We start from the raw sequence: 27261 nt of genomic DNA, 5'->3' as shown, positions 1-27261 counted from the left end.
TGGAAATAATATTGCAATATGTGATTAGTTCAGCTTCATCAGAAAGAAGTCCCTAGCCACAGCAATTGGACAAGAAAAATAAAAGGAATCCAAATAGGGAAGAAGTAATACTGTCACTGTTGGCAGATGACATAATACTATACATAGAAAATCCTAAAGATGCCACCAGAAAACTACTAGAGCTCACCAATGAACAGGGTAAAGTAGCAGGGTACAAAATTAATATACAGAAATCTGTTGCATTTGAATACAGTAAAACCAAAATATCAGAAAGTGAAATTAAGGAAACAATCCCATTTACCATCGCACTAAAAAGAATAAAATACCTAAGAATAAACCTACCTAAGGAGGCAAAAGACCTGTATTCAGAAAATTATAAGATACTGATGAGGGCTTCCCTGGTGGCGCAGTGGTTGAGAATCTGCCTGACAATGCAGGGGACACGGGTTCGAGTCCTGGTCTGGGAGGATCCCACATGCTGCGGAGCAACTAGGCCCGTGAGCCACAATTGCTGAGCCTGCGCGTCTGGAGCCTGTGCTCCGCAACAACAGAGGCCGCTACAGTGAGAGGCCCGCGCACCGCGATGAAGAGTGGCCCCCACTCGCCGCAACTAGAGAAAGCCCTCGCACAGAAATGAAGACCCAACACAGCCATAAATGAATGAATAAATAAATAAATAAATAAATAAAAATTAAAAAAAAAAAAGATACTGATGAAAGAAATCAAAGATGACACAAACAGATAGAAAGATATACCGAATCCTTCTCCTAGAGTAATGGAAACAGAAGCAAAAATATGGGACCTAATGAGACTTAAAAGCTTTTGCAAAGCAAAGGAAACCATAAACAAAATGAAAGAACAACCTACAGAATGGGAGAAAATATTTGCAAATGAGACAACCAACAAGGGATTAATTTCCAAAATATACAATGGCTTATATAGCTCAATATCAAAAAACCAAACAACCCAATCAAAAAATGGGCAGAAGACCTGAATAAACATCTCTCCAAAGAAGACATACACATGGCCAAAAGGCACATGAAATGATGCTCAACATCACTAATTATTAGAGAAATGCAAATAAAAACTACGAGGTACCACCTCACCCCGGTCAGAATAGCTATCATTAAAACGTCTACAAATAATAAATGCTGGAGAGGGTGTGGAGAAACAGGAACCCTTGTACACTGTTGGTGGGAATGTAAATTGGTGCAGCCACTTCGGAGAACAGTATTGAGATTCCTTAAAAAACTAAAAATAGAGTTACCATATGATCCAGCAATCCCACTCCTGTGCATATATCCAGAAAAATGAAAACTCTACTTCAAAAAGACATATATACTCCAATGTGCATCACGACACTATTTACAGTAGCCAAGACACAAAAGCAACCTAAATGTCCATCAACAGATGAATGGATAAAGAAGATGTGGTATACACATGTATACAGCGTGATATTACTCAGCCATAAAAGACAATGAGAGAATGCCATTTGCAGCAACATGGATGGACCTAGAGATTTTCATACTAAGTTTGAAAGTAAGTTTGAAGTAAGTCACATGGAGAAAGACAAATACCATATGATATCACTTATATGTGGAGTCTGAAATAATGATACAAGTGAACTCATTTATAAAACGGAAATAGACTTAGAGACAGTAAAAACAAACTTATGGTTACCAAAGGGGAAACGAGGGGAGGGATAAATTAGGAATGTGAGATTAACATATACACACTCTATATATAAAATAGATAATCGACAAGGAACTATTGTGTAGCACAGGGAACAATATTCAATATCTTGTAATAAACTATAATGGGAAAGAATCAGAAAAAAATATACATAAGTGAATCACTTTCTGGTACATCTGAAACATGGTAAATCAACTATACTTCAATAAAAAAATAAATAAAAGAAAGTTGTCTTTACTTTGTTCACACACAAAATACATTCACCTCAGTTCCAACTGAAACGAAAACAAAAAAATGTCTATACGAATACAACTTCCATCACCAATGAGGATCTCATAATGGTCTCATGAGATCCCTCTTGCTTGGAAAACAGCTTGTTCATTCATAATGTCAGGTCTTGATTGTAATATTACATCAAGGGAAGCTGAAAACAAAATGCCATACTACTATCTTTTCTGTTACTGAAAGGATATCCAGGGGAGATCACACTACTCCCAGAAACATTTGCAAAAATCTGGACACACCTTTTAGTGTCACAACTGGAGTAGTGTTTCTTGTGTCTAGTGTGTACAGTCCAGTGATGTTGGTAAACATCCTACAATGCATGGAACAGCTTCACACAACAAAGATTTATCTCACTCACAATGTCAACAGAATCAAAAAGTTATACCATGTAAACATGAACTGAAAAGAAAGAGGAGTGTCTTCTTAATAGCAGATAAAATAAAGTTCAAAGAAAATAAAATTACCACGGGTAATAGCAAATGACATAATGAAAAAAGGGCCAATCTACCATGAAGACCACACAATCCTAAGTGTATACGCACAAAAGAACAGCAGCAAAATCTGTGAAGCAACAACTCATAGAACTGAAAGGACCAATACACAAATCCACAATTATACCTTGAGATTTTGATACATCTCTCTCAGTAACTGATAGAACAAGGACAAAGAAAATCACTTTACATGGATGAACTCCATACCACCATCAAAGCATGGGATAGAATCAAGAATTTTAGGACAACATTAAAAAACAGCAGATTACACATTATTTTCAAAAATATGTCAGGATACATAAATCACAGCAATATCTTTTTGGATGCATCCCCGGTAGCCAACTCCCACATTGAGGTTTGTCTTAGAACAGGCTGGTTGACATGAAATCTCATAGGCATTCTTCCAATTACATCTGAGTCAAAATCCTGAGGATGATTCGTAGCTCTCATCCCTATGACCTGGCACCTGTGATCAGTACCCAATCCATCCCAAAGACTCATCAACTGAGCAACTGAGCTATCATCACGGCTGTAGCTTCGTGGTCAGAACTTGAACGTTTTCGTAGAAAGGAGTCAATTTCATCTGTAAAGATGATGGAAGACTGTGGCTTCATGGCAAGGGAGAAAACAGCAGCAGCTAGTTTCTGAGATTCTCCATACCACTTACCGGTCAGTGTTGAAGGCTGAAGGTTAAGAAAACAACAACCTGCTTTTTTGGCTGTAGCCTTGGTAATCAATGTTCTACCACAGCATGGAGGCGCAAAGAGAAAAACACCTTTTGGAGGCTGCAGAAGCTTGGAATTTTCAAACAAATGTTTCTTTTTGATAGGTAAGATGACTGTATCTTTCAGATCCGTAATGACATCATTTAAACTTCCTATATCACTCCAAGTAACATACGTGTTCAGACGGTCTAGTTGATGAGCAGCAATACACATTTCATATTCTGAAAGCTTCTCATTTTTCAGGCCAATTGGCTTCATTAATTTTTCTGCCTGTTTCAGAGCTTTTGCTTTCTGATTGGATCAACTGCATCCATCATCCATTCGATTGTAAAGTATGTTATTGCATCAAATATCATCAAACAGAAAATTAAACCAACATCATTCCGACTCAGGGGACGAGAAAAGGCTTCAGCATGTTCCATCTTGATTGTTAACAGTCGCATAAAGAACACGCAATTGTTAACACCACCATCCTCTGCGAAAGGGTGCTTAGGCTTGAAGAACCACCTCCATTTTTGCACTAGGTCGTACCAGTGCCTGTGCAACAATCAGACCTGGCTCATTCTGGCCACCGTCACCTAGGACCCTGGTTCTGAGGTCACCCAGGACAACCCCATGCCCCTGCAGCAAGCCGACTACCTAAACTTTCCCTGGAAATGGCCTAACTCATAGGGGCAGTACTAACAGAGACCTAAGGGCCTAGGCCAGGTGCACACCAAGGTGAGGACTGGGACGCCCTTGGAGGTTAATCCAATGGATATCAAGGGCTGCGGGAAGCTGGGGGGTGGCACTAAGGTGGGGTGTGAGAGGAAAGGGAGGTGACCTTTCGAGCTTGGCTTCCCAGATCCAATCTGGTCCGCAAAGGACCTCAGCCGGACCCTTCACGCCTCCCACAAAGCCCTGTGGGAACCCGCGACTCACTCCCTCACAGATACCTCATTTTTTAAAAAAAAAAATTTATTTATTTACTTTTGGCTGCATTGGGTTTTCGTTGCAATGCACGGACTTCTCATTGCTGTGGCTTCTCTTGTTGCGGAGCACAGGCTCTAGGTGCACGGGCTTCAGTAGTTGTGGCATGCGGGCTCAGTAGCTGTGGCTCACAGGCTCTAGATCACAGGCTCAGTAGTTGTGGTGCACGGGCTTAGTTGCTCCACGGCATGTGGGATCTTCCCAGACCAGGGCTTGAACCCGTGTCCCTTGCATTGGCAGGTGGATTCTTAACCATTGGGCCACCAGGGAAGCCCAATACCTCACTCTTAAAAGGCCCACATACAGAGACAAAAGGCAAAAGCAGTAATAGAATAGAAGCATGGGCCAGACCTATCTGCTAGTCTTACATGGTCTACTGGGGAGGCGTCTGTGGCTCACACGGGGGACATAAACACTGGTGGCAGACATCTCGGGGAGCATTCATCTGCATGAGCTCTCCAGGAGGCTTACATGTCAGCACCAAGACCCAGCACCATCCAACAGCCTGTAGGCTCCAGTGCTGGGACTGCTCAAGCTAAACAAGAAACTGGGTGAGGACACAGCCCCAACCACAGCCGACAGGTTGCCTAAAGGAATCCTGAGCCCACAGCCATCTCTACACATGCATCTACACCTGGCCCTGCCCACCAGAGGGCCAAGACCCAGCTCCACCCACCAGTGGGCAAGCACAAGCCTCGAGACCAGCCTCACCCACCATGGGGCACACGCGAGAAGCAAAAAACCTTAAGTCCTGCAGTCTACAGACAGAACCTGCAAACACAGGCCAGACACAACCCTGGGACCAGTTGGCCCCTGACCCTTGGCTTACAAGAGGGGAGTGCACTGCTGGGACGCAAAGGATGTCGCCTAAAGTGGGCGACACTTTCTCATCTCTCCAAGGATGAGAAGCGCAGCTAACCTACCACATACATAAAAATACAAATAGCAATGTAGACAGAATGAGGCGACAGAGGATTATGGTTCAGACAAAGGAAGAAGATAAAACCCCAGAAGAACTTAGTTACATGAAGATATGCAATCTACCAAAGGAAAAGCCCAGAGTAATGACCATAAAGATGATCAAAGACATCAGAAGGAGAATGGATGCACAGAGCAAGAAATGAAAAGTTTTTAACAAAGACTTAGAAAGTATAACAATCCAACAGAACTGAAGAATACAACAACTGAAATGTAAAGAAAAAAAACAAAAGACTAGAAGGAATCAACAGTAGACTAAATGAGGCAGATGAATGGTCAGTGAGCTGGAAGACAGAGTAGTGGAAATCACCACCCCCGAACAGAAAAAAGAAAAAAGAATGAAAAGAAAGGAGGACAGCTTATGAGACCTCTGGGACAACAGCAAGTGTGCCAATATTCACATTATAGGGGATCCAGAAGGAGAAGAGAGAGAGAGGGCCTGAGAAAATATCTGAAGAGACGATAACTGAAAAATTCCCTAACAAGGGAAAAGAAAGAGTCACCTAAGTATAGGAAGTGCAGAGTTCTATATCCATATAAAAACTTCGCAGTAAGCACAAACCAAAAATCTGTCATAGATACACATTCAGAAAGCACCTAAGGGCTTCCATGGTGGCACAGTGGTTAAGAGTCTGCCTGCCAAGGTAGGGTACAGGGGTTCGAGCCCTGGTCCAGGAAGATCCCACATGCCACGGAGCAACGAAGCCCATGTGCCACAACTACTGAAGTGTACGCGCCTAGAGCCCGCGCTCCACAACAAGAGAAGCCACTGCAATGAGAAGACCGCGCACCGCAACAAAGAGTAGCTCCCACTCGCCACAACTAGAGAAAGCCCGCGTGCACCAACAAAGACCCAACGCAGCCAAAAATAAAATAAATTAAAAAAAAAAAAAAGCAAGCACCTGAAAATATGCTCAACATCATGGGCTCTTCCACTTTGTCCAGCTCCATGGAGCACCTCTTTATTTACTAGGTGCGATACTGTCCAATTCATGAAGCATTCAATAAAGCCAATTAGATCTTTCCGTTTCCTTGGTTGAACTGTTGTACACTAATTGAAGTCAAGAGTCTGAAAGGCACTGCTATACGATTTGCATTATAGTCATCTGAATATTCTGCAATAGAGCGTGGAGAGAATAACTCAAGTAGAAATTACGAGTATATAATCTCCGACTTGTATGTTGTTTGATCCCGTATTGGAAAGATTGTTATAGATGCTTTCACCCCTGAGATACTAACGGTGCATTGCTAGCTTCTGCTATAAAGTACCGAGACGGAATAAAACTGTTGGAAAAAGGAATAACATACATCCAGTGTTGTGACAAAGTTGATTATTTTATTAGTTAAAACAGGAGACTAATGATACATTCTGAATAAAACAGCAGCAAAATGTAACGGCAAGAGTTAAGTGTGAATCATATACATACACACACTATTCTGAATATTTTCATTAAATGTTCCTCTCCAGAATATTTCTCTCTTCAATTTCCGACAATAAGACTAATTTTCCTTTAAACATAGATAAATACAACTACTATTGCCACTCAGTGGAGAAAGTGACCAAGTTTACCCCTGCATTATTGCTACTGGATAAACAGTCCCCGGTAACCTGTCACTCTCCTCTCAGGTAAAACAAAGCCCAGGGACTTCCCTGGCGGTCCAGTGGTTAAGGCGCCTGCTACCAGTACTTCCACTAGAGGGGGCACAGGTTCCATTCCTGGCTGGGGAACTAAGATCCCCCATGCTGTGCGGCAAGGCCCAAAAATTTAAAAACTAAAAACAAAAACAAATAAAACCCAGTCGCTTGATGTTCTTCCTGCCTTGTTCATGGTCAGTTGGTAAAGCATTCTGCCCTATAACACACAGTGGGCTATCTATGGAAGGGCATCCTGAATACAATAATCATGATGAGTCAAGTCACAGTCTTACACTATGCTCTGGCCCTCCCTGACGCTAATTCACACACTATCGAATTCAATAATTCAGGGGCCTTGTTTTTCCAGGGAACATGGATGCGCATGAACCACAACTAATGAAGTTGGGCCCTTCATCTTATTGATTCCTTCCCAGAGACTGTCATCAAGGCCTGGAATGAAGGCATAAGATCACCACGTTTCCAATGCGAAGCTCTTACTGCTTGCTGCAGGCCAATACATCGAGAGACTAGCTGCTGGGACAAGGAATGACAACTTTATTCGGAGAACCAGCAGACAGAGAAGATAGTCAACAACTGTCCCAAAGAATCATCTTTCCTGAGTCAGAATTCAGGCTTCTTTGACACTGAAAGGGGAGAGAGCAAAGTCCTGCTTCAGGTCAGGCTGCCGTGAAATAAAATTTATACTTTATGGCAAGACAAGAAAAATTTACATAAATTCTTCTCTGCCTTTTGGCTTCCTCTCTGCCCCCACTGTGCATTGTGTATTTGCCTGATACATCAACCAAACCTGACCCATCAGCGGGAATAAATACTCAACCATAAAGACACATTCTCCTAGCATCAACAAGGCAACACCTGGGCTTCCCTCGTGGCGCAGTGGTTGAGAATCTGCCTGCCGATGCAGGGGACACGGGTTCGAGCCCTGGTCTGGGAAGATCCCACATGCCGCAGAGCAACTGGGCCCGTGAGCCACAACTACTGAGCCTGCACGCCTGGAGCCTGTGCTCTGCAACGAGAGGCCGCGATAGTGAGAGGCCCCCGCACCGCTATGAAGAGTGGTCCCCGCTCGCCACAACTAGAGAAAGCCCTCACACAGAAACAAAGACCCAACACAGCCAAATAAATAAATAAATAAATAAATTTATAAAATAAAACAAGGCAACTCCTTAAAAGATAACATTCCTTCTTGACCTTGTAAAGGTTCACATGACCCACCACGATGAGGCTTAGACCTGGATTATGTGAACTGTCAAAAATATGTCATTTGATGTATAGCTGTCTGTCTCACAAAAATTATATAACTGTGCTTTGATTTCTAACAGGCAGAACAGTTCTCAGAGCTTTCTGAGATGCTCTTCCCAGGATACAATCCTCTATTTTGGCTCAAATAAAATTTTCCATTTTTTTCTTAGATGCACGGATCTATTTTTTTTTTTTTTTTTTTTTTTTCGGATCTATTTTTTGGTGACACTCTGGAAGGGGTATGTTAATTTCTTCCTTCCTGAAGCCATTCACAGGTGGGCCTGGTCAGGACGCTTCCTGGGAGCTAACCAAAGGTATTTTACATTAACACTCATTACAAGGGTGGCAGTGTACCCAGAGATGGCCCACTATATATAATTTAAGCATACAGGCGACATCCCTTTAGTGACTGACTTCTACCAAAAGCAATAGAATACAAAGGTTAAAGTAAAAGAAACAAGTCCAATATGGAATCAGATTTCTTCTTCTCTATTACTTCATTCTCTTTTTTTTTGTTTTTTGCCGCACCGTGCAGCATTTGAGATCTTAGTTCCCCAAGCAGGGATCAAACCCACACCTGCTGCATTGGAAGCATGGAGTCTTAACCACTGGCCCGCTAGGGAAGTCCCTGTTCTTCCCTATTACTTCAAACTTCAGATTGAAAGGCACAAATAGTAATGTATGCTTTTCAAGAAAAATCAAATTGAATATTTTATACACTGAAGACAATGGGCCATTTCCATACATGTCCTTCTTCCTCAAATATACACATCATGTCGTAAGTTTTAACAGCTGGTGACTTGTCATGGTTCTGCTGTATGTAATATCTCAAAGCGGTAAAGATTTATTCCTAGTATGCATTCTCTAGTGTATGTTCTGTTGTAAGAATTGCTCAAAATATTCACCAGATGCCTTACATTTTTAAGAATTCTCCCAAATATGTGTTCTTGGGTGAACCATACGGACACACTATTTCAAAGAGCTTCCATGTGTATACATTTTGACCTGTATGAATGCTCTCAACACCAAAGGTGTGCATACTTGATGTAAAAATTTACAACATCCATTACATTTGAAAGTTCGCTCTTCAACATAAATTCTCATTGTTCTACATTTTTGATCTTCAAAAATGAGACTTAGCAAATCATATTGCTTTGTGTGGTTTCTCTCCAGTATGTATTCTCCAATGCACTCAAAGATGTGATTTTCGACTAAAGGCCTCGCCTCATTCATTACATTTGTAAGGTTTCTCTCCAGTATGAACTCTCTGATGACTTAAAAGGTTTCCCTTTACACTATAGGCCTTGCCACACTCATTACATTTGAAAGGTTTCTCTCCAGTATGAATTCTCTTATGAACTGCAAGGTTTGATTTCCGACTAAACACCTTGCCACATTCATTACATTTGTATGGTTTCTCTCCAGTATGAATTCTCCAATGAACTCGAAGGTGTGAATTTTGACAAAAAGCCTTGCCACATTCATTACATTTGAAAGGTTTCACTACAATATGTACTGTCTGATGAATTCTAAGGTGTGTATTTTGATGACTTGTAAGGTGTGAATTTCTACTGAAAAACTTGCCACGCTCATTACATTTGAAAGGTTTCTCTCCAGTATGTATTCTCCAATGAAGTCGAAGATGTGATTTTCGACAAAAGGCCTTTCCACACTCATCACATCTGTAAGGTTTCTCTCCAGTATGAACTCTCTCATGCCTTAAAAGGGCTCCCTTTACACTAAAGGCCTTGCCACACTCATTACATTTGAAAGCTTTCTCTACAATATGTACTCCCTGATGACTTATATGAATTTCGACTAAAGAACTTGCCACATTCATTACATTTGAAAGGTTTCTCTCTAGTATGAATTCTCCAATGAATTCGAAGATGTGACTTTTGTCGAAAGGCCTTACCACATTCATTACATTTGTAAGGTTTCTCTCCACTATGAATTCTCTGATAACTTAAAAGGGTTCCCTTTACACTAAAGGCCTTGCCACACTCATTACATCTGAAAGCTTTCTCTACGTTATGTACTCTCTGATGACCTGTAAGATGTGAATTTTGATGACTTGTAAGGTGTGATTTTAGACTGAAGAACTTGCCACACTCATTACATTTGAAAGGTTTCTCTCCAGTATGTATACGCCAATGAACTTGAAGATATGGTTTTTGACTAAAGGCCTTACCACATTCATTACATTCGTAAGGTTTCTCTCCAGTATGAACTCTCTGAAGACTTTCAAGGGTTCCATACTGACTAAAAACCTTGCCACAGTCATTACACTGATACGGTTTCTCTCCAGTATGAACCCTCCAATGAGCAGCAAGGTGTGAGTTTTGACTAAAGAGTTTGCCACAAACATCATATTTATATACACTTTTTCCTGTATGAATGATCTGATGTCTCCTGAGGTATGAGCTATTAAAGTTTTGCCACACTCATTACATTTGTAAGACTGCTCCACAGTATGAATTCTCTGATGGGTTGTGAACTTTGAATTATGACTAAAGACTCTGCCACATACCTCACATTTACGTAATTTCTCTCTTGTGTGGATGATCTAATGTCTAATGAGGTGAGATCCCTGAAGAAAGGTTTAGTCACACTCATTACATTTGTAAGGTTGCTCCACAGTATGAATTCTCTGATGGGTTGCAAGCGTTGCATTATGACTAAAGACTCTGCCACATACCTCACATTTATGTAATTTCTCTCTTGTGTGGATGATCCTATGTCTAATGAGGTGTGATCCCTGAAGAAAGGTTTTGCCACACTCATTACATTTGTGAGGTCTTTCCCTGAGTGCTTTCTGATCTTGTGTCTGTATTGAAAGATGGTGAAAATGAGGAACTACTGTTGCTAGATCTCTCAACTTCATTACATTCATAAAATATCCCATCAGTTTTAAATATCTGCAGTTTCTCTTGAACATTTAATCCAAGCCTATTTCCAATCGGTTTGATTCCGACATCCCTTTTACCATGTTGACACATAATATTCCAGGAGATTGCACAAGAATGTTCTTAGCAAAAATCAGAAGAAAAAAAAACAGGAAAAGGCCATCTAAAGGAGAAGAATTAGTTTCTTCTGTACACACATGTACAGATACAAAGAAACTGAATAAACAGTCTAGTAGAGTAGGAGATCATGATTGTAAAAGTGAGTCTCCCTAAATCTGTGTTTCCCTGCTGAGTTTGATTAACCTCTCTATCCAAAATTTTATTCCATTTCTCATCTTCCCACACCTGTTCCCCTCAAGACTGAGCAGTATCAAAGAAAACGGGGGATTGAAACAAATGGGACCCAGCAGGGCCCTCCTAGATACAAAAGCCTTTCCAAGTGCCGTGATTCCTCTTGGTAGAAAAAGGCTTCTGTCTCCTGGATCTTCCCTGAGTTCCAAAGAGCAGATTCAAGCAGATACTCATTAGGGGAAGGAGGGAATGCAGAAAGAAAGGAAAAGCAAGCCCAACATAACCCTTCCCATGACTGGTAACTTAAACTGATACCTTGATCTATGAGCCCAAACTGTGGCTTCAGCCAGCTGCCCCAAGAGGACTGAAAAAATTGATGACAGTCAGAGGGCCAAGTGAGAAGTAAAATTCTTAAGCCATCACATTGGTTCTAAGTAAATAATAAAATGTCACAACTATTGCTTTTGCTTTCTCCCAGAAGGAAGTTAAGGGATCAGAAGACTGTGATTAGGAGTTTGCTTTGCAGGAACCTACAGAATAATCAGGAAGATGGCACAACGTGGTGCCCAAAGTCTGCAGCTGAGATCTTACAGGGAAGCTGGGATCACAGACACTCCCCTCCCCTCTCTCCTTTTCTCTCCAAAAATCTTACACCCTGGACAAACCCGCAAGATGCATTTGAGGCAAGCTTAGGTCTACCATCTTCCGGGCTGGCGCCTCTTTGATTAATAAACCATTCTCTGCTCCAAACTCCAACGTTTCAGTTTGTTTGGCCTCACTGAGCACACAAACTTGGGTTCAACCTCATTATGTTTGAATATGTTCTCTGTTCAGAAAAGGTAGAGGACTATGATGAAAGCCATGCTTCAGTGGAGTAGCTCCTCAGAGCTCTCATCATACTTAATGGTGAAAGAATGAAAGCTTTTCCTCTAAGATCAGGAACAAGACGAGGATACCTGCTCTCAGTATTTCTAAAAACATAATACCCGAAGTCCTAGAAAGAACACAGACGCAGAAAAAAGAGATAATAGGGATCCCAATAGCGAGAGGAAGCAAAATTATCTCTGACATTATATAACATGTAGAAAATCCTGAAGATTCTGTTAAAAAAAAAAAAAAAAAACTGCTAGAAATAATGAAAGACTGCAATAAACTTACAAGACACCAAGTCAACATGCAAAAATCAATTTGGTTTCTAAACCTTAAAAATGAACAATCAAAACAGAAATTGAGAAAACAATTCTATTTACAATAACATCAAATAATAAAATAAAATACTTAGACATAATGTTACACATGACAGGAAAGATTTGTACACTGCAAATTAAAAAGACTGCTGAAGGACTTCCCTGGTGGTCCAGTGGCTAAGGATCTGCGTTTCCAATGCAGGGGGCCCGGGGCTCATCTCTAGTCAGGGAACTAGACCCCACATGCCGCAACTAAGAGTTCACATGCTGCAGCTAAAGAGTCCTGCTACTAAAAGATCCTGCATGCTGCAACTAAAGATCCCTAGTGGTGCAACTAAGACCTGGCGCAGCCAAATAATTAAATAAATATTAAAAAAAAAAAAAAGGCCACTGAAAAAGCTTATAAAAGACACAAATAAATGCAAAGGAATCTCAAGTCCATAGACTGAAAGTCAATACTGTCCAGATGCCAATACTACACAAACTGGTCAACACATCAAATTATCCCCTAGTGAAATCCCAATAGCTTTTTCCCAAAGAAACAGAAAAATCCATCCAATGATTCATATGGAATCCCCAGAAACCCTGAATAACAAAAATAAGCTTGAAAAAAAAACAAAGTTGAAGGTCTCACACTGATTTCAAAACTTCTTCCAAAGCTAAACTTACCAAAACAATGTGGTACTGGCATCAAGATAGAGAGAGGGATCCTTGAAACAGAACAGAGACATCAGAAAAAAAAACTTGTGTATATGCTAAACTGATGTTCCACAAGGGTGTCAGGACCATTCAATGGGAGAAGGGCAGTCTACTGAACAAAAGGTGCTGGGAAAACTGGAAACCCACTAACAAAAGTATTTAGTTGCACCACTGTCTTACACGACAGAAAAAAATTAACTCAAGATGGTTCAAAAAGCTAAACCTAACTCCCAAGTGTATGAAACTACTAGAAGTAATCATACAAGGAATGTTTCTTGACATTGGATTCACCAAGGACTTATCAGATAACACCAAAAAACACAGGCCACGAAAGAAAAACAGATAAATTGGACTATATCAAAATTATAAAATACTGTGAATTAAAGCATGTTCTAAGTGAAAAGACTCTATGGTATAAGAGAAAATATTTGCAAATTATATATTTGATAACAGATTAACATCTAGAATACATAAAGAACTCTAAAAGGGACTGATCAATTCTACCATGGTGGCGGCAGGGGGGGGGCCTTCCCCCATCAACCAACCCACACATTGCAAACATAAAAACAAAAACACAAAGATTAACACAAAATGTATGAACTTGATAATAAATAGAAATAAGAATCATGTATAATGCATATGAATATACAAAATGAAAGTACCATTGTCTTAAAGAAAACAAATGGTGCTTCATCACTGAAAGTATCATTCCACTTCATAAGCTCTCTCGTTAAGATTCTTCAAAATTAGCTGTTGAGGTAAAGGAACAATGGCACACAGGCAAAGAAAAATGTGGCATCAACAACAGATTAGTTCATATTTAGCATCCTGGGATAAACTTCTACACCATTTACAGAGACTAAAATGTATGATCGCTGGTATATGTGAACAACATTGACATAGTGCCCTTGAGACAGACTTTTGTGACAGCCCCCAAAGCCAGAAAAAAACCTGGAAACACTTATCAGACAGGCTCTCGTGATACTTTCTACCTCATGTCCCAAAACGTGCTGACCACTCCAATGAGTAGCTTCAAGTGGTAACTTTGAACGGAGGAGGAAAATATTACAACATATGAGGGAAAGTGTCTCCATTAAATATTTTCTGGTAACCAGTAAACACACTCCATGGAGAATCCACCACAAGTTCCCTATTACACATGGGTACATTATCAGAACAAAGAAACCGGATAAAATTTCAGACCTTAGGACTATACTGCAAAGGAATTTAAGAGATAAAATCATACAAACTAAGCAGAATGTAAAATCAGGAAGAGTCGACATTCCAAGACCAAGGAGAGCAGTACAGGAGCAAAAAACAATGCAACGTGTGAGGGTCAGACATTAAAGGATCTTGAGATGGGACCATGTGCTCAACCCATAGATGCCAAGCTAAGAGCCTGACAAATTCACCACTGGTCTCCTTGTAGCATTTAGGATCAAAAAGAGGATCTCTCCATCCACTGTCCTTACAGTTTTCCTAAGTACAAGCACAGAAGATCCAATGCACCTAGCTATTCCACACACCCCTGAACAGAAGAAACGGCTGAGGGATCTAAACCAGCAAAGAGGACCTGAGACAGCTACGGCAGGTGCTGAGGGGCCACGTGGAATACAGAGCAGCCAGTTTTTCCACATCTTCTGATTACTTCTTCCAAGTACAGCAACTCTGATCAAACCGGGATGGGCTCAGGGGTGGGACTCCAGAGGCATCAGCTCTGATCTATGTGGACTAAGAACTGAGCATCCAGGGGAATCAAGACCAGAAGGAGACATGAAGGGGCAAGAGACCCCGATCAAACAGCCCTCATCATCCTCCTCAAAGTCAAGCAAAAACCAGTTCACAAAAGCCATATGATGAGTGTTGTGGATCATGATAAAGACCTTGCCTTTGTCTCTGTAGAAGCTGCAGCACCACTGCAGGGTAAAATAAAACATTTTACATGATGAAGGACAGGGTGATAACTCCAGGAGATGAAAAATATCCTCTGAGACTTTTCAGTAAATGAACTTCTGTTCTCCCAAAAAAACTCTCCACCGTGAGAAAAGTTTCCCAAACACTATTAATGTTGTGGCTCCCTCTCTGATCTTATGAGATCCCATCTGTGTTCACACATTCCCACCCATTTGGATTTTGGGTATTTTCACATCACTCACCACAGTCCTGGGCTCTTTTTCTTGCTCCAAAAGGGAGACAATATTCAGATCAAAATCAGAAATTCCTGATTATCGGAACAAAAAATGTAAAGTGCTACGGTTTTCCGAAAATCACAGCTCTTCAACTAAGCAGTGAGGACATTACAGGTGGGTCAGGAAAAATATTTCACAAATTCATCCACTGCCTCCTTCTAAATGCATCGGGAACAGTATATAATATACAGACATTGAGCTCTCTTCCTAGAAACACTAAGTCAAAAGCCAAAAGGCAGAAAATGGGAAACTGGGTATTTGTTTAAAGTTTGCCATTGAGCTTTATACATAATTAAGCTCTGGGACAACTCCTGATGCAACCTGAAATGGACAGGTCATCCGAAGAAAGGGTCAGTTTAAACGCGTGATGGCACTTCATGTCTGAGTCCACAGGCTTTTCAGACCAAAGGAAACAGGGCCTCCCAAGAGGCCCAGAGGGGAAGATGCAAAGGCAAATCCCAGCTGTGGAGGGAAGTTACCCTCACCCAGGGAGAGCAGGTTCCTGTAGGTCTCCACCATCACGTCCCTGTACAAGGCCCTCTGAGCAGGGTCCAGGCATTCCCACTCCTCCTGAGAGAATCTGATAGCCACATCCTCAAAAGTCAACCATTCCTGAAATGAAAATATATATTTTCACCAAGGGGCCATGAGGAGAGTTCATATCTTCATACAAAAGGAAAAGAGGAGTAAGGGGTAAGGAAGGATTGACTTGGTTGAAGTGTATGTGCTACCAGGTCCATGTAGAAGTATTGGGAGACATTATGTGTCTCTAATTTTAACTTCGTATGCTTTTTCATAAGAGATTATGATATCTTCCAATTACTAAGGGTTTTTCATCTTTGTGGAAAATCCATGAAACACCTATAAATAAAACTCAACAATGGGTTGTCTATCCAGATGCGTTTGATATTATGTTCTACACAGTAACGGAAAGTCAATATCTTGATGAGCTGCAGTCTGAGTGGCGTCTTAAGAGAGACAAAGTCCACAATGGCTCTAGAGAAAAGTCAAAATCTTCAATTATGATGATGATAACAATGATTAAAAGTTTGGGAATACTTCTTTTCTTTTTTAATTAATTTATTTTATTTATTTGTCTGCGTCGGGTCTTAGTTGCAGCAAGTGGGATCTTTGTTGTGGCATGAAGGATGTTTCATTGCGGCACATGGGCTCTTCGTGGCAGTGCACGGGATTCTCTCTAGTTGTGGCGCAGGGGCTCAGTTGTCTTGTGGCATGCGGGATCTTAGTTTCCCAACCTGGGATCGAGCCCACATCCCTTGCATTGGAAGGCGGATTCTTAAGCACTGGACCACCAGGAAAGTCCCTGGAATACTTCTTATTGCTCTAAATTACTGTAATATTAATCTAAACGTTACTCTATAAAGTGCTTTATGGGTATGAACGTATCATCAACGTAATAGCTCATTAGAGAAAGATCTGTTCCCATCTTACAGAAGAAAAAACTGTGTCAGAGACCCTCTGAGAAACTTGACTCAGGTCAAGAAGTTAACAAATGACACAGCAAGCACCTAAACTCAGAGGGTTGGGCTCTGAAACTGAAACTTAAAAATCAAACAGATAAGTAACAGAGAGCATTAAAAGGACATTGACAGAGGGATACCTGAGAAAACTTGATAAAAGTCCAAGGTGAACAAAGAAAAGCATGAAAGGCCATTATAAATGTGGGCACACACACACATATATTAAAAATTTTAGTAATCTTACTACAATTTAAACCATTAACATGATAGCATAGAAAAAATTCAAGGCCACTGAATATATTGAAGATATAATTTCGACTACAAAAGGTGTAATACATAGTTTTAAAATCATGTTGTTTATCTAAACCAGGGACGCCGTTCACATCCATGAACTTATGCACACACATGTCCACACTAAATTACTGAAATGATAGTTGTTTCCTGACATATTTTCAATTTTTTAATCACCCTTTTATTCATGGGTATTTCAGCATCTTTCAGACAATGAGAATGTATCAACTGTACTGAATTTAGTTTGTCAACATGATTCCATAATAGGCTACTAAAAGAAAAATGGTATGATCATGAAAAAAAACCCAATACTTTAACTCCAATCTCAATAAAATAACTATATTCAAAAATATAAATACAACTTCAGCCACTAAAATTTACATACTTGGGCATTAACAACAGGCCAAGAGTTTCCTTCTTTTTTCTAATAATAAACATTGATTCAGGACTTCCCTGGTGGCGCAATGGTTGAGAATCTGCCTGCCAACGGAGGGGACACAGGTTCGAGCCCTGGTCCGGGAAGATCCCACATGCCGCGGAGCAACTAAGCCCATGAGCCACAACTACTGAGTCTGCGCTCTAGAGCCCGCAAGCCACAGCTACTGAGCCCGCATGCCACAACTACTGAAGCCCACGCACCTAGAGCCCGTGCTCCGCAACAAGAGAAGCCACTGCAATGAGAAACCCGTGCACAGCAACAAAGAGTAGCCCCTGCTCGCCGCAACTAGAGAAAGCCCACATGCAGCAACAAAGACCCAATGCAGCCATAAATAAACTAATTAATTTTTAAAAAATCGATTCAAAATTAGAATAGTAGTATTCTACATTATTTTCACAGATTAAGAAAAAGTTTATCACAACAGCGAAGTTATAAACTTCTTGGAGAATTAAAAATCAGGAAAAAAAGAAGGTGGAAAAAATTATTAAAAAACACATTTCAAACAAACGTCATGATGAAAAGGAAATACTTGATGCATTCCCTCTGAAGGTACAGTGCAGTGAAGGGGGCTGCCCAGGGTTCCTGCCTTTCACCACGGTACAGGTTTCCTGAGCAGGGACCACTACAGGAAGTAACAGGAGGAAAACAGAGAGCAAGAGCGAGAGCCACAGAGAGAGCATATCAGAGAGTTAAAACTGTGAACGTTCACACATCTAAAGACATGGAAAGGTGAAAAGTGAAAGGATGGAAAAGATATTCCATCCTAAAGAGAGCAGGGGTGACTCCATAATACCAGAAAAAATAAAAAGACAAAAAACATTATATAATGATAAAACGGTCAATTTATCAAAAAGATAAAACAAAAACAATATACAAATATAACATTAGATCTCCAAGAAAACGGAAGCAAACGTTAACAGAAATGAAGAGAGAAACAGCACAAGAATAGTATGAGACTTCAATGGCTCATGTTTACTTACGGATGGAACCAAAGAGAATATCAACAAGGAAACAGAGGACTTGAACAACATTGTAGACCAAGTGGACATAACAGACATGTACAGATCACTCCACCCAACAAGAGCAGCAGAAACATGCTTCTCAAGCACACATGGAACATTCTCCACGACAGACCATGTGTTAGGCCAAAAAGCAAATCTTAATAATGGTAAGAGATTGAGATCATAAAAAGTATGTTCTCTATCATAATAAAATAAAACTAAAAATAAACAGCAGAGGAAAAAAGAAAATTCCCCAAATTGTGGAAATTAAACAACTCATTCTTTTTTTTTTTTAAGTTGAAATATTTTATTCATTCATTCATTCATTCATTCATTCTTTCCTTTTTGGCTACACCACGCCACTTGTGAGATCTTAGTTTCCCAACCAGGGATCAAACCCAGGCCCTCAGCAGTGAAAGTGTGGAGCCCTAACCACTGCATTGCCAGGGAATTCCCTAAACAACTCATTCTTAAAGCACCAGTGGGTCAAAGAACAAATCACAAGGGAACTTTTAAATATTGGGCTGAAAATGAAAACACAACATACCAAAATTTTTAACACACAATGAAGGCAGTACTAAAAAGGAAGTCTAAATGCTTAAAATAAGAAAAAGAAAAGATCTCAAACCAGAAATCTATTTTTATACCTCTATGAAGTAGGGGAAAAAAACCAAACTGAACCCATATTTAGCAAAAGGAAAGAGGTAAATCATAAAGATTAGACCAGAGATAAACAAAATACAAAGCAGAAAAATATAAAAGCAAAGTAGCGTGGGCATTTCGAAAAATTCAATGGAAAAACACTTAGCTGGACTAAGAAAAAAGATTCAAATAACTGAAAACAGATACTAAAGTGGAGAGATTGCAAATAATGTCAAAGAAATTTTTTAAAGGATTATAAGAGTACTATGAACAATAATGCCTACAAATTATAGAATGGAGAAGATACAGGTAAATTCTTAGAAACATATAACCTACTAAATCTCAATCTTTAAGACATAAAAAAAATTTGAACCCAATTATAACTAAAGACATTCAAGCAGTAATCAAAAACTTCAAACAAACAAAAAAAACCCAGGACCCAGTTCTACCAAACATTTACAAAAGAATTACCACTAATCTTGCTAAAAATGTTAGAGTTGAAGAGGGAACACTCACAAACTCATTGTATGGAGCCAGCATGATTCTGATACCAAACCCAGACAAAAACAGAAGAAAGGAAAACTAGAAATCAATATCTCCGATGAATATTGATACAAAATCTATAACAAAACACCAGTAAACCAAATTCAACACCACATTAAAAAGATCTGACATCACAATCAAGTGGATTTTATTTATATCACTATAAGGGGTAAGGAGGACTCAACATACAAAAATCAACTATGTGGTACACCACATTAACAAAATAAAGGAAAAAATGTCACAAAGGATCATCTCAATTACTGCAGAAAAAAGCATTTGACAAAACGCAACAAACTTTCAAGATATAAACACTTGGGACTTCCCTGGTGGCCCAAGTCCAGTGGCTACAACTCCGCGCTCCCAATACAGGGGGCCTGGGTTCAATCCCTGGTCAGGGAACTAGATCCCCCATGCCACAGCGAAGATGGAAGATCGGGATCCACCACTAAGACACAGTGCAGCCAAATAAATAAATAAACATAAATATTAAAAAAAAAAGAGAGAGAGACAAACACTCAACAAAGTAGAAACAGTAATTATCTCAACATAATAAACACCATTTATGAAAAGAGCACAGCTAAAGTCATACTCAAACGTGAAAGACTGAAAGCTTTTCCTCTGAGATCAGGAGGAAGGCAAGGATGCATACTTTCTGCACTACTCTTCAACAAAGTACTGAAACCCCTAGCCAGAGCAATTAGACAAGAAAAAGAAATCAAAGTAATCCAAATTGAAAAAGAAGTAAAATTATCTTCTTTCCTAGACAAGGTTTGATATGAAGAAGCCATAACCTTTTGACAAGAAAACTGCTACATCAAAATACATGTTTTGAAAAATTGCAGGATACAAAATCAACATGCAAAAACTTTCAGTTGCATTTCTATACACAATGAACAGTATCAAAGGAAAATTAGAAAACAATCTTATTTATTATAGCATTAAAAACAAATGAAATATCAATATTCAGGAATAAATTCACCAAGAAGGTGAAAGAAGTGTACACTAAAAACTACTTAACAGTGTTAAAAGAAATTTAAAAAGATACAAATAAATAGAAAGTCATCCCATATTCATGGATACTCTTAAAGTATCCCAGCTACCCAAAGTGTGCTACAGATTCAATGGAATGATTATCAAAATTCCCATGGCAATTTTTGAAGAAACAGAAAAAATCATGCTAAAAGTCATAGAGAATTTCAAAAAACCGCAAATAGACCGAAGTCTCTTGAGTAAGAAGAAAGATGGAGACCTCCCTTTTTTAGATTTCAAAACATATCACAAAGCAATAGAGATTGTGTGGTACTGGTATAGACACAGATACATAAACCAAATGAACACAAGAGAATGCTCAGAAATAATCCTTTGCATATATGTAAAATGTATTCATAAAGGTGCTAAGACTACAAAATGAAAATAAGACAGTCTCAATAACAAATGCTGCTGGGAAACTGGATACCTCCCTGCAAAAGAATGAAGCTGAAACCTTACCTACATCAAAGGTAAAACCTTCTATGTGTCAAAGGACGCAACCAACACAGTGAAAAGACAAAAAACTGAAGAATGGAGGTATCGAAACTGATTCCAAGGACTTCCAAATCTCAACAATTTAGGTTGATTTCATAGTTTAAAATGGATAATGGAATAAAACACCCTCTTATCACTGATGTCTATTTCTGAACTTTCCATTCCATTCCCAATCATGAAGATGTTGAAATCAGTGACACAGTTATTTGGCTGAGAATGTATTATAAAAACTCGGAACAAATTTCTCCTTATTGGTCTCTTGCAGAACGTACCAGGCATTTCTGCATATTAATACCTGCCTTCCACGTGTAGCTTCTTCATTCTGTTTTGTAGAGAGAGGACAGTGCATTCAGATGGGCCCCTCTACAGTCCCTGGTGCCCAACAGCATTGACCCATCCAAGGGTGTGAAGCCCTGCCCAGGACTACACCCAGTGGAGCCTCTTCACAAGTTCCAGGTCACTGGGTCATGGGGAGATGGGATCTAAGTGAAGATGACAGGCCCTGAGGGAAGGCCCTGGGTGACTGTGATGTACAGGTGTCAGGCAGGATACTTCAGAGTCAGAGATTAGTGAGTCCAAAGAATGGCATTTCAAGAAATAAGATGAAATAATCAACTGAGAATATGACTTTACCTGAGAAAGAGCCATTCCAAACTCCAGTTCTTTCCTCGTCCTCCTCTTCCGGGCATACTCCTTAGGCAACATGATTCTTTAGCAGTCAATCTTGAAAGCTGGAAAGATGCTGTTTAATGCTTAGAATCAACACACCCCCTTCCTGAGTCACCACCACACACACAGGGAAGACCTCAGCATGTGGAACAGACAGTCCCCTGCTGCCCACTGTCCCAGGAGGGACTCAGGACAGTAAACTCCCACACAGAGACCAATAGGTGAAGTTTCCCACGCTTTCCTTCAGATCACGCTTCCCTGGGACTTCCCTGGTGGCCTAGTGGTTAGGATTCTGGGCTCTCACTGCTGTGGCCCAGGTTCAATCCCTGGTCACGGAACTGAGATCCCGAAAACCGTGTGACAAGGCCAAAACCAAACAAAAATAAAACAAACAAAAAAACAAGTCACTCTCCCCTCCTGGTGAGGCCCTCACGTACACAGCAGCAGCGGGCACCTCAGCTGGACCCGACGATCCCCTTCAGGTCACAGACCAGCCCTGATCCATCCCCACACAGAGCAGAGCCCCCTCAGCTTCAGCCCAGAACTCAGCCCTCAGGAATGGGGGGACTCAGAGTCACTAAGTCACTCAGGCCAGGGATAAATTTGAAACAAATTTTAAAAAGCAATAATTTGTTTATTGTTTTTAATCTAAAAGACTGGTGTCAAAGTTTTGAAAAAAACAAAACTGAGGATATGGTAATTCTCTGATGGTAGGTCCAGTGGTTAGGACTCCACACGATCACTGCCAAGGGCACAGGTTCGATCCCTGGTCAGGGAACTATGATCCGACAAGACCAAAAAAAAAAAAAAAAAAAAAAGTATCTTCTCTAACCACAATGAAATAAAACGACAAACAGAAAGCGTAAAGAAAACAGGAAAATCCCCTAAATACGGAAATTACATAGCTCCTTCTTAAAGACGCAATGAATGACATGTATAGAATATTGGAGGCCAGCAAAGCTTCTTTCAGAAGTTAAAAATTATTCAGAGGAACAAAGAAATTGAATGAACTAAGATTTATTTCAAGCTACAAAATAATTAAATGTAAAGAAACAAAAAGAAAAGAAGTGGGCTCCCCTGGCGGCACAGTGGTTGAGAATCTGCCTGCCAATGCAGGGGACACGGGTTCGGGCCCTGGTCTGGGAAGATCCCATGTGCCACGGAGCAACTAGGCCCCTGAGCCACAACTACTGAGCCTGCGCGTCTGGAGCCTGTGCTCCGCAACAGGAGAGGCCGCGATAATGAGAGGGCCGTGCACCGCGATGAAGAGTGGCCCCCGCTTGCCACACCTAGAGAAAGCCCTCGCACAGAAACGAAGACCCAATACAGCCATAAATAAATAAATAAACAAATAAACAAACAAACAAACCCAAAAGTTTAAAAAAAAAGAAAAGAAGTAAATCCATTCCAAAACACACTTTCAATGTTCCTTTAAAAGGCACCATGTAGTGACGGAGTCAGTCTTTTCTTGCCCCACTTCTCTCCCCTGAGCTCTAACCCACACCAGGAAAAGGGAAGGGGGTGACCCACATCTTAGTGAATCAAGTCACTGCCTCTCTGCTCAACAGGGTTTGCCAATGGAAGTTTTCTTCTGATACAAATAATTACAAAATGCACAGGCCTTATAGACAGGAGTTGTGCCATTCTCATCCTCACCTGTATAATTTAAACAAATGTTAAATACATTAGATTCTAAAGACTCAAATCAATCTTATCACAACATAATTATCCACATCCAAACAACTCACCACCCATCTGGATCCACTTTCCCCCTCCACCTGCACTATTAGGTGTTTCCATTTTATTCTGTTTCTCTGTCTCCCTATTTCATTTCTGCCTTTGTTTCTCTTTTTCTTTTCCTCTACTTTCCCTTTCCTGCCCTCCTCTCCATTTCCTCCCTCACACCTGGCCTGCCCCACTCTGCAACCCGTTCTCCTCAACCCGTATGACTGTCCTAAATCTCTATGTATTTCTTTCTTCCCCCATCTCTGCGGTTACACCATGCCTCCAGTCACACCCCTTCTGTCTGTTACTCTCCCTTCCTCCCCACTCTCGGGCGCCCCAAGTGGCTGTGCTTCCTTCCTGCTCTCTCTTCCTCTGCTCTTATTGTCACCCTTTGTCCGGTTTTTCTCCCGGCACCGTGATGCTGTGAAGGCCAAGGTTCCAACGCTTTTATCATCTCCCCTTACTCTGTGTGAAGTGACTCTCCACTGTTATCCCCTTCTAAGGCTGATCCAGGTCCCCTTCCTTAGGCTGCCCTGCAATCTCTGCAGATCCGGCTTAATTTCTTTCTCCATTATCTTCACCTGCTACTTTCAAGACTTAATCACTTTCATTTTACTATCTCTCTGCACGTCCTTCAGCCACCCTCTATGTTCCCACTGGTTCTCCCTCATTCTTTTCTCCTCAGTTTTTCTACTTCGATCTCAGCCTCTCTGTCTCTGCTTTTCCTGATTCCATTCACTCACGTATAAAATGCCCACCTACCAGAAGGGAATATTTTCTAGCGGGGTGGCATTGGGGAAGGAACTACACTGGGTGTTCCCGCGTCTGGCACAGGTCACGTCCCCCTACGCGGGGTGAGGGGAAGGGCTGACTACGAAGGGGAGGCCGGGGGAGCTGAAGGACCCCCCTGAGGAGACGCGAGGACAGAGCGGCGGGGAGGGAGGGAGGGGGTCTCCGGAGAGGGGCGGGCTCTCCAGAACCCCAGGACCGGGGAGAGGACGCGGGCTCTCCGGGAGCGGGGCGGCCGGCGCTGCCCTCCAGGGGCCGAGAGGGCCAGGCTGCGGGGCGCGCATCCACCTCGGGGAAGAGAAGTTCACAAGGGAGGCCGGGAAAGTAACACGTTATAAGCAGGAAAATGTTGCGAAAAGCGGTGTCTACGTGGACCAGAGGCAGAAGAGTCAAGGGCAGGGACCGGCCTCAGCGAGACTTCAAACCCAGGGAAAAAATACCCGACCCGTAAGGGCGACGTCTGGATTTACCGGGGCGGAGGGCCGGGTGCTGGGACTTAAAGTCCCTAGAAACTCCCACACCCCGAGGACGGGGTAGAGCGGTACCGCGCACACTTACGCTCCGCTCCGTGACCTTGGCTCCGCGCTCTCCGCTTCCGGGTCCTTAGGAATGGGCTTCTGGAGTTAGAGGCGGGGCTTCCGGGGCGGGGCCTGGGCGGGGCCCTACCGGTGAGGGGCGGGGCGAAAAGAGCACCCAGGTGTGCTCACTGAGCGCCGGAGGGAGGAACTGGGAGCAGAGAGGGGTTGGTGCTTCCAGTACCTTGGCCGGTTTAAGTTACTGTCCGCAAGAGTTTGCAGGTAAAAGGTTACGGCTGTGTGAGCCAATTACGTCCGAAGCCAAGATGTTTCCTCTTAAGACTAAAAGAGTTTAAATAAAAAGCTATTTTTGCCCTCAGGTTGTTCTGACTTCCTGCTAGTGAGGCGGAAGCAATTCAGTGGTCTGGAAACCGGAGTCTCCTGGAGCAGAGGGAGGGGTTGACATAGATCATTGGTTGGATCCAGGAACATTTCCTAAATGGGAATTAATTTAAGTAACTTTAAGAAATAAGAATAGGGTGACTTCCCTGGTGGTCCAGTGGTAAAGAATCCGCCTTGCAATGCAAGGACACAGGTTCGGTCCCTGGTCAGGGAACTAAGATCCCACATCCTGTGGGGCAACTAAGCCCGCACTCCACAACTACTGAGCTGGCGCGGCTCAACTAGAGCCCGAGAGCCACAAACTACAGAACCCACCCACCATGGAACCCGCGGGCCACAACTAGAGAGAAGCCTGTGTGTGGCAACGAAGATCCCGTATGCCGCAACTAAGACCCGACACAGCCCAAAATAAATAAATTTTTTAAAAAAGAAATGGGACTAGTCTCTGTATTACAAATACAAAACTCTCTCTGGGTACAATGATATATTTCCTACCAACACCCTATAAAACAGCTTTTCCGGTTCTATTCCCTATTAATGCAGAAGGTCAAATTCAACATACTACTCAGTTTCAGAAACTCAGGGACAGGACCTGGAGTCTGAGCCTGGAGGACTAAGGCGTGTGATCACTTAGGTCACTAACCATTGCCTTAAAAACAGCAATACGTATTTTTAAATTGTTATACACTGCATTATTCTTTGTTTTGTCCAACGTGTTTTAATTATTTGCCTTTTTAAAACCAACTATTTACACAGTAACATGAGTTGTATAAACAACTCTTTATACAATGACATACATCACTCTATAAGTTTAAGGTGTAGAGCATAATGAAGTTATATATACTGTGAAAAGATTATGACAGTGTTTATTTTATCTATATGAAATTATGGGTGCAAACTAAAGAAAAAGCGAAATAGGGGGAAAAAATTCTTTTCTGTTGATGAGAACTGCATTGCTCTTTAAAATACTTATCCTATTCCACACTTGTGATGAATTCCCTTGTGAATTTACATTGTGAATAAAAAATTCCTTTTTTTGAAAAAGAACAAAGTAAAAAGATCTTAGAAGAACAAAATATGCCTAAGCTAGCACAAGGTAGGAAAAAGGATTAGACAAATGAAAGAGAATAAAACTACAGAAAAAGACAACACAACAGTTCTTTGAAAAATAGAACAAAATGGACAAATCCTTATCTAGATTTAAAAAAGAGAGAAGACTCAAATTACTGAATCAGAAATGAAAGAGGGGACATTATAAAAGATTACAACTGACCCTACAAAAAAATTTTTTTTTAATTTAGAAGAAAATACTTAGACAAGTCTATGTCTAAATATTGGCTAACCTAGGGACTTCCCTGGTGGTGCGGTGGTTAAGAATCCGCCTGCCAATGCAGGGGACACAGGTTTGATCCCTGGTCCCGGAAGATCCAACATGCCAAGGAGTAACTAAGCCCGTGTGCCACAACTACTGGCCTGCGCTCTAGAGCCCACAAGCCACAACTACTGAGCCCATGTGCCACAACTACTGAAGCCTGTGCCCCTAGAGCCCGTGCTCCGCAACAAGAGAAGCCACCGCAGTGAGAAGCCCGCACACTAAAACGAAGAGGAGTCCCCACTCGCTGCAACTAGAGAAAGCCCGCCTGCAGCAACAAAGACACAACTCAGCCAAAAATAATTTTTTAAAAATATTGGCTAACCTAAAATAGATAAATTCCTAGAGAAACAAATCTACCAAGATAGAATCATGAAAAAATTTAAAATCCGAACAAACCTACACATTGTAAGGAGACTGAATCACTATTCAAAAATCATACAACAAAGGAAAGTCAGAGAGCTTCACTGCAGAACGCTACCCAACATTTAAAAACAATTAAGACCTCCCTTCCTTTAACTCTTCCCCAATATATTGAAGAAAAGGGAACAGTTCCA

At 41.2% G+C, this 27261-nt stretch overlaps 3 protein-coding genes and 1 pseudogene across 6 annotated transcripts in view; 2 read left to right on the top strand and 2 right to left on the bottom strand.

Moving 5' to 3' along the window:
* Positions 1-25012, bottom strand: part of LOC309648190 (uncharacterized protein) — a 79795-nt gene extending 54783 nt beyond the window's left edge. Inside the window, exon 1 of one of the 3 annotated variants that reach the window (XM_082436564.1) lies at positions 24974-25012. The gene's annotated coding sequence lies outside the window, so the exon portion shown is untranslated. Of the gene's footprint in view, positions 1-22338; positions 23426-24973 lie in introns of those variants that run through there. The other 2 variants (XM_082436565.1, XM_082436567.1) reach the window with 2 other exon arrangements.
* LOC309648134 (zinc finger protein 610-like) overlaps positions 1-27261 on the top strand; it is a 412471-nt gene that overhangs the window by 181755 nt on the left and 203455 nt on the right. The window lies entirely within an intron of this gene.
* The window catches only part of LOC309648189 (uncharacterized protein), a 284457-nt gene that overhangs the window by 71971 nt on the left and 185225 nt on the right, over positions 1-27261 (top strand). The window lies entirely within an intron of this gene.
* On the bottom strand, positions 379-24844 carry LOC309648255 (outer mitochondrial transmembrane helix translocase-like; annotated as a pseudogene). The gene is made up of 3 exons (XR_014268677.1): positions 23432-24844; positions 21866-21955; positions 379-3615 (listed from the first exon to the last, which is right to left on the bottom strand). The product of XR_014268677.1 is annotated as an outer mitochondrial transmembrane helix translocase-like (transcript).

Source organism: Balaenoptera physalus, assembly GCF_965194825.1.
Source record: "Balaenoptera physalus genome assembly, chromosome: 19".
In the NCBI taxonomy this organism is placed as follows: Eukaryota; Metazoa; Chordata; class Mammalia; order Artiodactyla; family Balaenopteridae; genus Balaenoptera; species Balaenoptera physalus.
Note: the sequence above shows the minus strand (reverse complement) of the source record. Positions and strands in the feature narration are given on the sequence as shown.